At 52.0% G+C, this 15,077-nt stretch overlaps 1 protein-coding gene across 2 annotated transcripts in view; it reads right to left on the bottom strand.

Moving 5' to 3' along the window:
- LOC131091978 (discoidin domain-containing receptor 2-like) overlaps positions 1-7,664 on the bottom strand; it is a 65,733-nt gene extending 58,069 nt beyond the window's left edge. For both annotated transcript variants that reach the window (XM_058038392.1, XM_058038394.1), the window contains exon 1: positions 7,602-7,664. The gene's annotated coding sequence lies outside the window, so the exon portion shown is untranslated. The remainder of the gene's footprint in view (positions 1-7,601) is intronic.
- Positions 7,665-15,077: the final 7,413 nt, after the last annotated feature.

The raw sequence follows: 15,077 nt of genomic DNA, 5'->3' as shown, positions 1-15,077 counted from the left end.
GAAAGGACACTTTGTGAAGTTATCAGAAAATCTCCATCACAATCCAGAGAAATGCAAAACACATACACTCAAAAACAAAAATTCCACAGGATGAATTCACAGCATTGGGTCCCTCACTCAGGGAAAGTGAGGGAGCTCTGTATGGCAGCTCTGCTGGTCTGATTTGTTCCCCTCAGCAGCACAGGGGCAGCAGCTCAGCCCAAAACAACAACAGGGCATTGGAGGCACATTCCCAGCACCCTCAGCTCATCTCCACTACAAATGCAGAAATGAAAGATAAACATTCCTGGAAGATCACATTACCCAGCATGAAGAGATGACAGCTTGTCAGGAGCAGCAGAAACAGGCTGAGCTCAGTGGAAGGAGTCATCATAGGCTGACATCTTCCTATTGGAGAATCCTGATACTCCAGCTATTTCTGCTACAGTATTTAATTATTTAATTTTGACAGGCAGAAACAAACAAGCACAAGTGAAATAACATAACAGTAATCGAGATGGACAACAAAACCTGACTCTTGGCTAGTTTAGCCTCCTCCATAGGAGGGCAACACAAACGAGGGACACTACAACCAAATGATAAATGCAACAAAAACATGCCCAGACTCCCTTTCTTCAAGGGAAAATAAGAGCTGCAAAGGCAGTGTGCTCTGCAGGCTCCATCCCTGTATTTGCTTGTTCTTGAGCAGCTCTTCGTTACTGATGGGTGGGACGTTTTAACACCTTAAATGCTATTCCCAGAGAAACTGAACTAACTCCTCATTTGCACAGCACAAATTCATCTGGTTGGAAGAAAATACCCCGCCCTATTCCTCTGGCCTCCAAAGTGCAGCTGGCAGCCTCAGGACACAGGACAGTGCTGGGGAAGGAACACAACTGTTGACTGTGTTTGTCTGTGCCTCCTCCCTCCCCGCGGGCACACGGGAGCTGATCAGCCCCGTGCCATCTCCTGACAGGAGCTGACTTGTTCCAGGTTCACTTCTCACCACAGCCCTGCTCTGCACAGCTCTGCAGACAGCTTTGGGCACAGCACCCAAACATCAAGACAGAAAAGTCACATCAGGTCAGGAGAGCATCATCCATGCTGGGAGCACATCCAAGCAAACACCCAAAGCTGCTGCATTAGGAGAAGACAGGCCCCAAATCCAAACTTTGGAATGACTCCACCCAGTTTAATTCCTTGGTCATGCATTCTGCAGGCATTAGCTCTGAGTGGGCTGGGGTTCTAACAGCTCCACACTCAAAGCTTCATGGACAAAACAAGGTTTAGGCAGCACTTTTCAGAGCATAGATCATCACCTCCCACATGTACCCTGCCAGTGATGACCATCAGCCAGGCTCCAGGAGGACAGACCCAGCAGGATCCCATCCAGGAGCAGAGTGAAGGGTGAAATGGTTGAGCTGCTACAGAAAATATACAGCCTCACTGCCATCCATCAGAGCAACAAATGCTCTACCAGTCCTTTCCATCAATAAAAGGGATTAATAGCCAGTAAGGGCATGGAACCAAAACAACTTGTGTTCACAACTATTTTACCTAAAGAATAAAATAATAGCATATAAAAAGCAGATATTTAGTGTATGTAGTACGTGCATTAGTACACACTCTCAAGGAAACCAGATGAAGCTTGATAATCTACATACAGTTTTCCACTTTCACATGCTTGACTTTCTACCTGTGTGAAATTAAATATTAGAAGAAGCTCCTGATAAACTCCCATGGGACAAACATGCTTAGGTGACAGGGAAAAAAATACCATTAAGCCTGTGCTGATCAGTAAATTCTACTTTCAATTATTTGTTTCAAAAAGAAAGCTCACAGGAGTGACTGAGAGGAGACTACAAGCAGAACATGGCTATGGAGTAGTGAGAGGTTTTAACACATCTTGCCTTATGCATTCCTATCTTCAAGTTGCATAAAACGCTGAGAGATTTAAAGTTTGGGATTTGAAGCTTTCCCCTCCCAGTCTGACTCCATGTTAATTTTTTTTTAGAGATTGGGATCAAGTGGCTCTTTGGCTCTACTTCTGCAGCCAATAAAAACTCCACCCACCCTAAATCCATTGCATAATTAATAACTTTGTGATTGGCAAGAAGTGATTTTAGGCACAAAGAGGCACTGGCATCAGAAAGGCACCTTCCTACCTTGCCTGTGAGAACAGGTTGTACTTTAAAGCTGCTGGCAACAAAAGTTCCCTATGCTGGGAACACCACCCAGCATCACCTCAGAACAGCTTTGCTTAATTTTCAACACTCTCAAATGATGGCTGTGATTATTTTGCAAGAGTAGCCCAGTTGCCATCAAGAGGAATGGAAACCAGCGTCCCTTCTGAGAGTGAGAGCAGGGATTGCTGGGATCCTCTGCAGCAGAACACCACCATCAAGTCTTCCCTGTTCAGAATGTTCTCATGCATTAACAGAAAAAACACCATCAATTCTACATAAATTCCTTTGCTGAAGCCAGCAGCAAAACGTCTGTGGAATTAAGGCAGATGAGAGCCTTCCCTCACTTGGGCTAATCCCAACCCCACACACACTAAAGAGAGAAACAGAGCTCAGGAAAGATGAAATACTTCCTTGCCATCATCTCCCGTTGCTGTCCAAGCAGCAAGCCCCAGCACTTGGAGCATCCCTGGGTATTGTGTGTGCTCAGAAAGCTCTGCTGGAGCACAAAGCCACCCTGAGGTGGCCCTGTCACAGCCCCTGGGGCTCCGTGTGTGCCATGAGGACACCGGGCATGTGACTCGCGTGTTAAAACTTTCTGGCTCACCAGTCGAAGTTCAGATTCTTTCCCTGCAAAACACACTGCATGATCTCATCTGCAAGCAATCAGCCTGAGAAATCAGCTTGTTAAAGGAAGCTTCTAGGAAAGGAGAGAAGCCTCTGGAGGATTTGGGGGCCTATATGATTTTAACCACTTTGTTAAACCCCAGCTGCTCTTCTCCCCATTGGGGTCACACAACCAAGAAACCATTTCTCCTCCCACACAACTCCAGACAGGACAGTTTGCCAACACCTAACTGCAGCATCCTATTTGCATTGTCCACAGCCTGAAAACACTCACATTTTCAAGCAAACCTCATCTCAAGCAGGCACTGAAAGAGTGCAAGGAGAAACTCAGAGCTGTGAGCTGAGCAGCATCCAGAAAAGCAATTCATTAAACATGCAACAGTGATCATCTCAATGTGTAAACCAGAATATCCTCTGAATTTCTGGATGTGTATTTCAGCATTTCCTCACAGTCCTCCCTGGGACCCAAGACATGCACCAGAAGACAGGAATAACCAGTACAGTGTGAGCTCTGCAGAAGAGTAAGGAACAAGCAATAAACTCCCTGGAATGCCAGCTTTGTCCTGAGATTGCTCAAAGTGATGTAACACAATTTTACCAGAGTGTCTGCAGATGCTGCAGGAGCCCTACATGCTCCCTGTGCTACAATATGCTCAACACCTTTTCCTGCCCAGTGAAAGCCCGGAGGAAGCAGCACTGCAGAGTGCAGGACAAAGCACAGCATCAGATTCCCAGCTGCACTCCCAGTTTGGCTCTCCAGGGCCCTGTGGTGAGCAGAGTGAGCCCTGTGCCACACATCCAGTCACATTTGCATCCCCTGAGCTCCCAGAAGCAGGACCACCATTCTCTCACACCCAGCAGGGAGGGAGGGAAGATCAGAGCAGCATCCTGCCTCCCTCACTTCCTTCCAGGCTGTCACACCCTGCTCAGCTGCTCCCAGCAGCATCTCCCAGGCAACCCCGTCCCAGCTGCTCCTCGCTGGCCATTCAAGTGCTTTCAAAGACTTTCCTTAGAATTCTTGCATAGAAATCACTGTTTAATGTTCAGCACGAACACAGGAGGCAGGGGGGAAAGGCAGGCTGTCTCTAACAAAGGAGATCTGCAGGACTGAGCCCCTGGCTCTTTGCAGCTGTGGATTATTCCAAGTGAAGGGATTATTCTGTACTTCCAGCACTCATTTTCAATTCAACTTGCAGAAGTAACTGCTCTGAAACAAACAGAAGGCAACAAAGATCAGGCAACACGTTTATTAACATGAGAGCAGAGAGAAAAGTCAATTACACTGGTTCTCCCTCACTTTGCATCCTTACAAAAGCTACTTTATATACATAAAGTAACTTCTGCAAAGAATTTACTTTATACAAGAATTAGAAACACCTCAGCCCATAGCTGTTGAAGCTGCTGTGCAAATCAGGGTGAGGCACTTAGCCCCAGACAATGCAGGATCACAGTGATGCTGCAACTTTTTTGGTCAATGGTGGCACCTTCTAGCTCCAAATGACACTGTGAAGCTCACAGCAATTTGAAATAACTGCCTTGAAAAAGCTTTGTGCTTTCTGTGTCTTTAAGAAATGCATCGCTCTGACTGCAAACATTCAGGCTAAACAAAATGTTATGAGGGAAAAAAAAAGTCTCCTTCAAGCTTTTTACTCCCCAGCCAAATTTCTAATTTTACCAAATTAAGAGCAGACAACCCCCTCACCCCAACCCCAAACTGATGCCCACTACTAAAATCAAGGTACAGGACAACTGCCCCCAATTCCTAGAAAACCACACCTCAGAAAATTCAAAGTATAAAGGGAGGGGGGTAATACTGAAGGGCTCAGCTGCTGGCTCCTCTGGTGCAGCTCTTCAACCAAATCATGAAAGAAGGAGAAAAAGGAGACTTTCCAGCTCAAGTTCCAAGTCCTTTTTAAAAATCAGTTTATAACCACTAAAATAAACACAGTAAGAACAACTGTGCAGTAACTGGGAACCTGCAAAAACAGCTGCAGTTTAAGAGCAGTTTAGGCAATGTCTGGCAAACACCAGCAGATACAACAGCCCAGGAGGATGGCAGCACACTGGGGAATGAAATAGGGAATTTCACCCACAAGCTTACTGAGGCACTGCATGAAGTTCACCCACACTGGGCAGAAGCAGCTAATCTGTGCTGTTTACTGCTATGGTGAGCTGTTAGAACTGCCCCTCTCCCAAATTCCAACCTCCTCCTCCTCCTCTCCCCCATGCCCCACCTGCCCCGTGCTGCCTCAGCCCAGCCAGGAGTTTCCCAATGCACCTGACACCTGGGCAGGGACACTGTTGTCCTGTCACCCCAAAAACCTTCTGCTAGAAACCCAAAAACCTTCTGCTAGAAACCCAAAAACCTTCTGCTGGCCACTCCAGGGCACAGATCCCCAGTGCACCCAACCTCCCCAGGAAACAGCCACCTTGAAGGGAAGGAAGGGCAAGACACCTGGAACGAGCAGACTTCTCCAAGACACCATGGCTTGGATGTTCTAAGTCACTTTAGGACATCTCCAGAACAGCAACCACAGCAGATGGTGCAGAAGGACAACACTCTGAAGGAAATCCATCCAGAGCCCTCTGACATCTCGCCTTTGAGCTCCCCAACAGAACTCCCCAGGATTTGGGCATTCTGGCTTTCTTTAGAACTGACGATCCGATTCTCCACTCGGTGTTATCCGAGGAGCCACATGCTCTGAACATCCTCCTTCGCTGCAGAGCTGACAGTTTTCAATTACAGCCAGTTGGAGTTGTTCTTGGCTCTCCACCCCTCACCACAGACCTGTGCTCTCCAGGGCCAGGCTTCTCAGTGTGCACATAAAGCAAATTCAGGAAAGATGCAGCAAATAAAAGCTTTCCTGGACACTGACTGGAATTGGAAAGGCAAGAACTCCTAGGACAGGTAAGGAGACAGCTCTGGGCAAGGAGGAGATGACCTGGGCCATTTCCAGGGGAGGAAGAGCACAGGAAGCCTCAAGTCTCGCTCTTGGAAGTTTTAAAGTTTTTAAGTTAAGAGGGATAAGGGGTAAAGCTTCTAATGTACATTAGATATGAGAAAGCAGGTTTTTTGAAATGAGGGTGGGGAGGCCCTGGCACAGGGTGCCCAGAGAAGCTGTGGCTGCCCCACCCCTGGAATTGTCCAAGGCCAGGCTGGATGGGGCTTGGAGCAACCTGGGACTGTTGAATATATTCCTACTCACTGCAGGAGGGTTGGACTAGAAAACATTCAAAGATCCTTTCCAACTCAAACTCAGTGGTTCTAAGACACTGCAAATGTCAGACTGCAGCTTGTGACCATCAGAAGGATAGAGATCATTTGCTCACAGCAAAAGAAAGCTCACACCACCTGATACCTGCCCAGGGGAGAAGCACACACCTGGATAATAGATTTAGGGCTTCTTAAAATACAATTACTTTCCTAATTATACACCAGAGGCCAGAACCCACAGGCTGAGCAAGCCACGGGCAGCACAGCAGTTAATTCACAGAGAACTCCTCTTGATTTCCACAGCCCACATTACCCAGACATCAGACTGAATGGACATCGGAGCCTTTCTAATTTTATAGTCCTCAGAGACAAGGCAGGGACGGCTGATGGAAGAGCAGCGAGGCCTCTGCCCACACACACCACTGCTGCTGGCTCCACAACTACAGAGCTGCTTCTACTTTTTTTTTAAAGATTTTTTTTTAATGGAGTCAGCTGAAGAGAAAATGAAGAGCTCGGCATTTTACACCAAAGCATTTCAAAATGCTTGTTTATCTTTCAGCCTCAAAAGAAGAGAAATAAAGTGAAACAAAATCTCAGTCATTCCCTCTTAAATTTTTCCTCTCTGCCTCCAACAAAGCAAAGTGCCCTGATGTCCACTTGGTCACTTTTTCTTTTCTTTTCCCTTTGGCTTACAACATTTCAATTAGAGAAGCTGACACAAAACAGTCCCGGATTCTCATATTTTATCTTTTCCCCATCTTACCGCTCCATTAAAGAGTATTTAGAAGGCAGAGGAGCCAAAGGAGCAGCACATCCAACACAAAAAAATGGATGGGGAAACACACCAACGAACAAGCAGTGGCATAAACCAACAAAGGCTACAATAAAATTTTTAAACCAAAGTTTTCACACAGAGGTCTGCTTAAGGAAAAGAAATATGGAAAGCTCTTTTTTTCACAGGGAGAAAAACCCCAGGCAAACGAGCCATGAGGCAGCACGAGTGCCCAACTCCCAAAGTTGCGAGGCAGAGCCAGATCGCGGGAGCCGAGCCGAACAAACCCGCCCGCACCGCGGTTCCATCGCACCGCGCACAGCCCAGCACCGCCGGCGGGGCAGCGGCACCGGCCCGGGCGGGAAGGGCCGGAGCGACCCGGGGGACCCGCACCCCGCCGGGAACCCCCGGCCGGGGCGGAGAGGCCGAACAAAGCCCAGCACTCGCTTTTCTTCGCGGGGCTCCCGGGCACATCCCCGCCCGAGCCCCGCGCGGTCCCGGGCGGCGCCCCCACAGCCTCGGGGGCTCCGCGGGGACCGAGCCCGGCGCGGCCGCCCACAGCCCGGGGCACCCCGGGAGCCCGGCCCGGCCTCTCCCGGCCCAGCGGGGACACCGCCCGGCACCCACCGAGCCCCGCAGCGGCTCCGCGGCACCCTCGGCACACCGGGAGCCCCACGGGGCGCCAGCGAGCGGCGCCCCGGGGGCGGCCCCGCGCTCCGACCGCGGCGGGACCGCAGCGGCCGCGCCGCCCCCGCTCGGTCCCGCGGGGAGCCGGGCCGGGAGCCGGGCTGGGAGCCGGGCAGGGCGGGGCGGCCCCGGCGCTTACCTGGGGCAGGGCAGGCCGGGCGGCGGCGGCGCGGGCTCGCGGCCCCTTCCGGCGGGCGGGCGGGCAGGCGGGGGCGGCCGCGGGCGCCGCGCTCTTAAAGCGGCCGCGCCGGGCCGGGGCCGCCGGGAGGCGTCGCTACGGCAACGGGACAGCGGGGCGGGAGCGTGGCGGGGCCGGGCCGGGCAGCCGCCGGTGCCTTGGGCCTTGGAGCCCTTCCGTGTCCCCCGAGCGCCGGGCTGGGCACCCGTGTGTGCCTTGTGCATCACAGTCCTTTCACCTCCCTTGTGCATCAGCGTCCCTCCATGTCCCCCGAGTGCCAGGACTGTGAACTACCAGCACTGCCACCCATGTGCCCTGTGCTGAAGGACTGAGTAACCACGTCCCCTGTGCATCAAAGTCCTTCCATGTCCCCTGTGCCTCAGGGCTGAGCACCCGTACGTCCCCTGTGCCCCAGAGTCCTTCCACGTCCCCTGTGCTCCATGGCTGAGCGCCCATGTCCCCTGTGCGTTGGAGTCCTTCCATGTCCCCTGTGTCCCAGGGCTGTGCAGCCATATCCCCTGTCCATCAGAGTCCTTTCAGGTCCCCCAAGCACTGGGGTTGTGCATCCATGGTCCTTGTGCATCGCAGTCCCTCCATGTGCCCCGTGCATCACGGCTGTGCACTCACGCCCCTGTGCACGCTGTGGGATGGCTGTCCCCCCATGTGCCTCACTGTCCCCTTGTGTGAATCACTGTCCCTCATGTGCATCACTGTCCCCCCATGCGCCTCAATGTCCCCTCATGTGCCTCACTGTCCCCTCATGTGCATCACTATCCCCCCATGTGCATCACTGTCCCCTCATATGCCTCACTGTCCCCCCATGTGCCTCACTGTCCCCTCATGTGCATCACTATCCCCCCATGTGCATCACTGTCCCCCCATGTGCCTCACTGTCCCCCCATGTGCCTCACTGTCCCCCCATGCGCCTCACTGTCCCCTCATGTGTCTCACTGTCCCCTCATATGCCTCACTGTCCCCCCATGCGCCTCACTGTCCCCTCATGTGCCTCACTGTCCTCTCATATGCCTCACTGTCCCCCCGTGTGCCTCACTGCCCCCCATGTGCCTCACGGCTCCTTCATGTCCCCCTCCATGTGCCTCACCGTCACTCTGTGTCCCCACATTTCCCAGGGCCCTGCTGCATCCCAGGTGTCTCAGGGCTGATCTGTGGCCCCTGTGTGCCTCCATGTTCCCAGGTCACCACCCCTGCCCCAGGGCTGTGCTGTGTCCCCTGTCACATTCCCAGGTTATTTCCTTTATTTTCAGCCCTGCCATGTCTCCCTCTTCCCCCTTACACCTCAGGTCACTGCCCTGTCCCTGAGTCCCCTTTGGTGCCCAGTCCCTGCCACCCAGCCCAGGTGACCACCACACCCACAAGGGTCCCATCACCAAAGCCAAGGTGGCTCTTGGTGTTGTTGGCCAGCACTGGCACATGCTGGTGGTGGCCCCTGAGGATGACCAGGGCCTCCATTACAGCAGCCTCTCATCAAATTTTGGGGTTCCATCCTCTTTCTGTGCTGCTGCCAGGGGAGATGGCCCTTCCCTGGAGCTGTCCAGACTTGTGACCAAGAACAAACCAAAGCAAGCAGAAGCAGAGGGAAATTCTCCCAAGCAGGAGAAGGGGAAGGAAGGAAATTCCAGTTACTGGGGAATAGGTGTGCTCAGAGGTTTCCAGTACACCAGGTGAAAACAGAGCCAAAGCATTAGGCCAGCAACCAGCTGGATGGAGCTACACACCCTCGGGTGTAGAGTAGGTGGACTTTTTGAAGATACTATTTGACAGCAAATAACATTAAAGAACATTGTTTTGCTCCTGGAAGCAGAAACCCTGGGTTTTCAGGTAATCTTGTGGTCATAACAACCAAACTTTCTGTCTCCCATAAAGAATTTGAACTCCTTTTTTGCAATATAAGTGTACACAAACCAGTTTTCAATACTATGGCTTTTAAGTCTGTCAAGTGGCTCTTTGCTGCTACGAGGCAAAGAGAGGCACAGACCCTGCAATGTCTTCACTGGGTTGCTCATTGATTTATTGCATTCTTATCATTTCCCCTGGCTGTTGTCTCCTCTCTAAGCCTTATTTACAGCAGCATTTTCAGCCTCCCCTTTCAGACAGCCAGCTGTGCAAGGGAGTAGAGCAGCATGTAATATCTAGGTGAGGCAAAGCAATGAAGAAACACTTTAATATGTTCTCCATGATGCTCCTGAGACATCAGCAGCGCAGCTGGGAGTGAGCCAGGGGGTGAAACACACCCCTGAAGAAAGCAGCTGTGTTTGTAATTCCCATGGGAAATTACAACACACCCACAGGGAGCAGCTCTGGTGCCCTTGTGTGGCAGGAGGGGAAGGGAACTGGCTCCTATGTTTGATGGAGAGTCAAGAAGCTGCCTCAGAGCTTCCTCTGCTAATGAGGGTGTGCAAAATCTTCTCACATCTCCCTGGGAAAAACTGCTGAGCAGCTCCAGGTCCAGTCTGGATGGGCATGGGGGCAGTCAGGGGTTCCTGTTGTAGGATTAGTGAGATATGGAGCAAGGTGCCCTTTAGGAGCAACTCTGGGCTGCTGCACAGAATCATCATCACAAACATCAAGGGTGGAAAACCCCTCCAAAATCAACCATTAACCCAGCACCACTGTGCTCACCACTAAACTATGTCCCCAAGTACCACACCTACACATTTTTTGAACAAGGATGGTGACATCAGCTCTGGGCAGCAAGTCTGAATCCCTGACCATCCTTTCAGAGAAGAACAAATTTTTCTTGATATCAAATCTAAGCCAATATTAGGATCTCCAGTGTAGGACACATCTTTAGTTCTAAATTAAGCCACTCGTGGGGACACTGCTGGGTCACAAAGGTGATCACATGTAATGGCAATCTCCCAGAATGGTCCCTGGCCTGGCTTTGGGGTATTGCTTTCCTCACCCTCGCCAGGGGTGGCTCCAGGTGGGAATGTCCCAGGGCTGCTCCCAGCACACATCTGTGTGATGCTGTTTGCTTAAAGGCCAAGGGGTTTTACCAGCAGGGACATGTGCTGGAGCCAAGGTCTCTGTGCCCAGGGCTGGGGGGCTCCGGCAGCAGGATGAGGGGTCTGAGGTGGCCTAAGGAGACCAGGAAAAAGGTTGGAGGGAGGGGATGTGTGAGGCAAGAAGGGGCTGTGGCACCGATTGGAAACGCTCTGGAGCACAGAACAGGGAACTGGGAGCTCTGGAGAGGAGGAAGGAGGGAAACAAGTTTTGAGCCCATGTGGGAGTGGAGGCCACTGGGGTACAAAGGGCTTCCTCCACAGAGAAGGGACAGGAGCCAAAGCCTTGAGCAGGGCTGGGAATGAGTCCTGGCATGTCCCTGCCACAGAGCCTGTTTGGATACAGGGCTTTGCCGTGCGGGGTGCAGCACAGGTGCCTCATCCTTCCAGGGCATCCCATGGCTCCCAAAGCCATCCTGGGGCTGCCTCAGCCCCTGTGCACTCAACTGCAGCTGGGACATGTCTCTGAATGGCCTGGGTGATGCACAGGGCTGGGAGAAGCTGCAGCAGGGCTGGGCAGGGCTGGGATGGGCTGGGATGGGATGGGATGGGATGGGATGGGATGGGATGGGATGGGATGGGATGGGATGGGATGGGATGGGATGGGATGGGATGGGCTCGCTGCCAGCACGGAGCTGTGGACAGGGATGTGAGCTCCCAGCAGTTTCTTCACTCCTGCCCTCACCCGAGCTGTCCTGGCCCTGCTGCACCCTGCCAAAAGCAAATCTTGTGGCAAACAGAAATGTAACAGCCAGGAGGAGGGGCTGGTCATGACAGGAACCACCCGAACCAGTCTATCGCATCTATTCATGCAATAGGCTGGCTGTAAATGTGCCATTTCTATCGAGCTCATCCCAGTTCCCAGGTCTGAAATATATTTTTGGAGGTTTTGTTCAGCTCTCAGTGTCTGGCAGCTGGTGAAGGCAGCCTGTGCTTTACCCCAGCTCACCATCTCACCATGTTTGAACAATAAAACCTCCCACCTATGGAACCCAGGGATGGGGGATGTTCTATTTAAGGGATCTGTGTCTATTCTGCTGAGTTATGCCCCAGCACACTCATTTATTTTGACAGATTCTGGTTTCCTCTGCAGCATCCTCAGCAATGCTTTGTACCTGGGCCATGGCAGTTCAGATTGGGTGTCTGGAGCCCTGCCGGCCCTGCCTGCGTGTCCTGCTCAGCTCTGTCTCTGCTGCCCTCTCGTGATGCTTCTGCAGGTGCTGGGCTTGGGGAAAGACCTTGCCTTTGAGAGACCTCAACACCAGCACCATTGCTAAAAGTTCTTCCTATTTCCAACATCATTTATATATTCTGAATTTTACAAAACTTCACAATCCTTCCTTGTGTTTGTGCGTTCTCCCCTCATTACACAAAGGAGATCCTCTAAAGGGCTCATCCTGAATCACCACTTGCAGAAGTTGTGTACCAGGTGCTCCTTAATCCAGATAGTGCCTTGGCTTTTATATTTTTTTTTTCCCAGTAGAATTTTTTGGGAGGTTTTCGGTTTTTTTTTTTTTTTTTTTTTTTTTGGTTGTGTTCTTTTTTTTGTTTGGTTGGTTTTTTTGGGGTGGGGTTTTGGTTGTTTTTTTTTTTGTTTGTTTGTTTGGTTTGGTTTTTTGTGGGGTTATTTTTGGAGGGATTGGAGAGTGTTTCTGTTTGTTTGTTTTTGTTTGTTTGGGGATTTTTTTTGGCAAACAGGTCTCTTTGTTCACCGTGGGCTGCAGCAGCCCCCTGCTCTCCTTGCAGTGCTGCATTCAGCTTTGCCACCCCTCCTGTGCAATCACTGCCTGTGCCACCATTTTCCTCCATCCCTGACTCACACCTGCCTGCTGTGGGGCACCACAAAACCTCTGAGTCCTGGTTTTATCCAGACCTGAGGAAATAACTGCTTGTTCCCAAGAAAACACCTGCTCTCTGGGACACTGCTCAGTGAGCAGCTGGGTGAGGCCCACCAGCTCTGTCACCATGTGGTGTGGAATCAATTGGAATTGAATCCCAGGCCAGTGTAAGAGATTGGCCAGGGAGGTGGTGAGATTCCAGGCTTGGGGATTTTAAGAGCTGGGCTGGACACAGCTCTGAGCAACCTGGCAGAGGTTTGGAGCTGTTCTGCAGAGTGGAGGGTTGGGCTGGAGAGCTGGAGGGCAAAGCTTGGGCTGCACAGACACAACCTGGTGTGTTTGGGGATGAATTTCATGGGGAAGCCCTGATACATGACAGACATGAGTCTGGCATGGCTGGGAGAAGGGGTTTCATGGGCCTTTCCCCAGGCAGCCTCTTCCCAGAGCCTGGGCTGGGGAAATGCCAGGAGGCCTCACTCAGCCTTTGCTCAGGATGCCCAAATTAAGGCAGCTGAACCCCAGCCCCAGGGGCTGTCTGATAACACAGCCCAGCTGAAATTACCATCCCCTGGAAATCCTGCCCTCTGCATTTCCTGCAAGGAGCCCCGAGGAGCAGCTCCTGAGCCAGATTGCTTCACTCCTGGCTCCCTCTCTTTTCCCAGATTTCTTCACTCCTGAGGCAGCTGCCCCAGCCTGAGCTGCCCTTGCTGTGCAGCTCCCACAGATCATCCCTGTCTCCCCAAAACCCCACACCTGCACTGCCCTGGAACTGGGACAATCCTGTGTTTTGTGCATAGAACCACCCAGAACCCCCTGCCCAACACAGGAATAAATGGTGGAACTGGGTGAGAAGGGAACCACTGGTCATTTCTAGTTCAACCACCCCTCCATCAACCCTTTTTCTCAGCACGTCCAGGGTTTTAGGGATCTCCCAGGTTTCTCCCAGTGTTGGGTTCATGTGCTGCCCCATGTCCCCAACTAGAGCCATATCATCCACCCCAGGCTGATGGATCTCTCCCAGTGCCTCAGTCCAGGCCATGCCATGGCTCCCACCCCACTGTCCTTCCTGCTTGGACAGATTGATTTCCCTAGGATGGCCAGAAAAATCTTAATTTTAAAATCTACATTGTAAAAAACACTCTGAAAATCAGAATTTAGCAGTTTATTCTTAGTGTTACCGAGGCAGAACAGTGAAGGGGAGCTTTGCTCTCTGTTTGAGAGCTCAGCTACTCTGTTTTAACTCCTGACAGCTGACACCAAATTACAACATGAAAATACAGGTCATGCAGCAGTGCCAGGCAGGTCAGCACAGCCCAAACCCCGCCAGGAGGGTAACTCTAATTCCTGCAGCTGGTGGAAACCACAGTCTCTAATCACAGTCACCACCAAATCAGCAGGAAAAACTGCCCAGCTCTTGCTGCTGGGCTTTCATCAACACCTCTGGTGGCCACTGCTGGCCTGTGGCACTGAGCAGAGTCACAGTGTCCCTGGGAGGGCTGCAGGAGCCACCAGCCCATGTGCAGGAGCCCAGAGATGATGTGCAGGAGCTCACAGATGATTTGTAGGAGCCCTCAGCCAGTGTACAGGGCCAGGGCAGCTGTGCCCAGGAGGAGCTGGCCCTGCAGGCAGCATTGGGATGGCTCCAGGCTCGCTGTGGCACAGCAGCTGTGCCTGGTGCCCTGGAGCTGCAGGGGAGATGGTTCCTGCAGGAGCTGGGTGCTCTCTGAGATGGTTCCTGCAGTAGCTGGGTGCTCTCTGAGATGGTTCCTGCAGGAGCTCAATGCTGAGATAGTTCCTGCAGAATTTGGGTGCTCTCTGAGATGGTTCCTGCAGCAGCTGAGTGCTGAGATGGTTCCTGCAGGAGCTGGGTGTTCTGCAGTATCTGGCTGCTCTCTGAGATGGTTCCTGCAGGAGCTCAGTGCTGAGATGGTTCCTGCAGGAGCTCAGTGCTCTCTGAGATGGTTCCTGAAGCAGCTGGGTGCTCTCTGAGATGGTTCTGCAGGAGCTGAGTGCTCTGCAGTAGCTCAGTCCTCTCTGAGATGGTTCTGCAGGAGCTGAGTGTTCTCTGAGATGGTTCTTACAGTAGTTCACTCCTCTCTGAGATGGTTCCTGCAGGAGCTCAGTGCTGAGATGGTTCCTGCAGAATTTGGGTGCTCTCTGAGATGGTTCCTGCAGGAGCTGGGTGTTCTGCAGTATCTGGGTGCTCTCTGAGATGGTTCCTGCAGGAGCTCAGTGCTCTCTGAGATGGTTCCTGAAGGAGCTCAGTGTTCTCTGAGATGGTTCTTGCAGTAGCTCACTCCTCTCTGAGATGGTTCTGCAGGAGCTGAGTGTTCTCTGAGATGGTTCTTACAGTAGCTCACTCCTCTCTGAGATAGTTCCTGCAGGAGCTGGGTGTTCTGCAGTATCTGGGTGCTCTCTGAGATGGTTCTGCAGGAGCTCGATGCTCTCTGAGATGGCTCCTGCAGCAGCTGGGTGTTCTGCAGTAGCTCAATGCTCTCTGAGATGGTTCTGCAGGAGCTGGGTGTTCTCTGAGATGGTTCCTGCAGGAGCTCAGTGCTCTCTGAGATGGTTCCTGC

This window comes from Melospiza georgiana, chromosome 20 (assembly GCF_028018845.1).
Source record: "Melospiza georgiana isolate bMelGeo1 chromosome 20, bMelGeo1.pri, whole genome shotgun sequence".
NCBI classification, from domain to species: Eukaryota; Metazoa; Chordata; class Aves; order Passeriformes; family Passerellidae; genus Melospiza; species Melospiza georgiana.
This window is presented reverse-complemented; position numbering and strand designations above follow the sequence as displayed.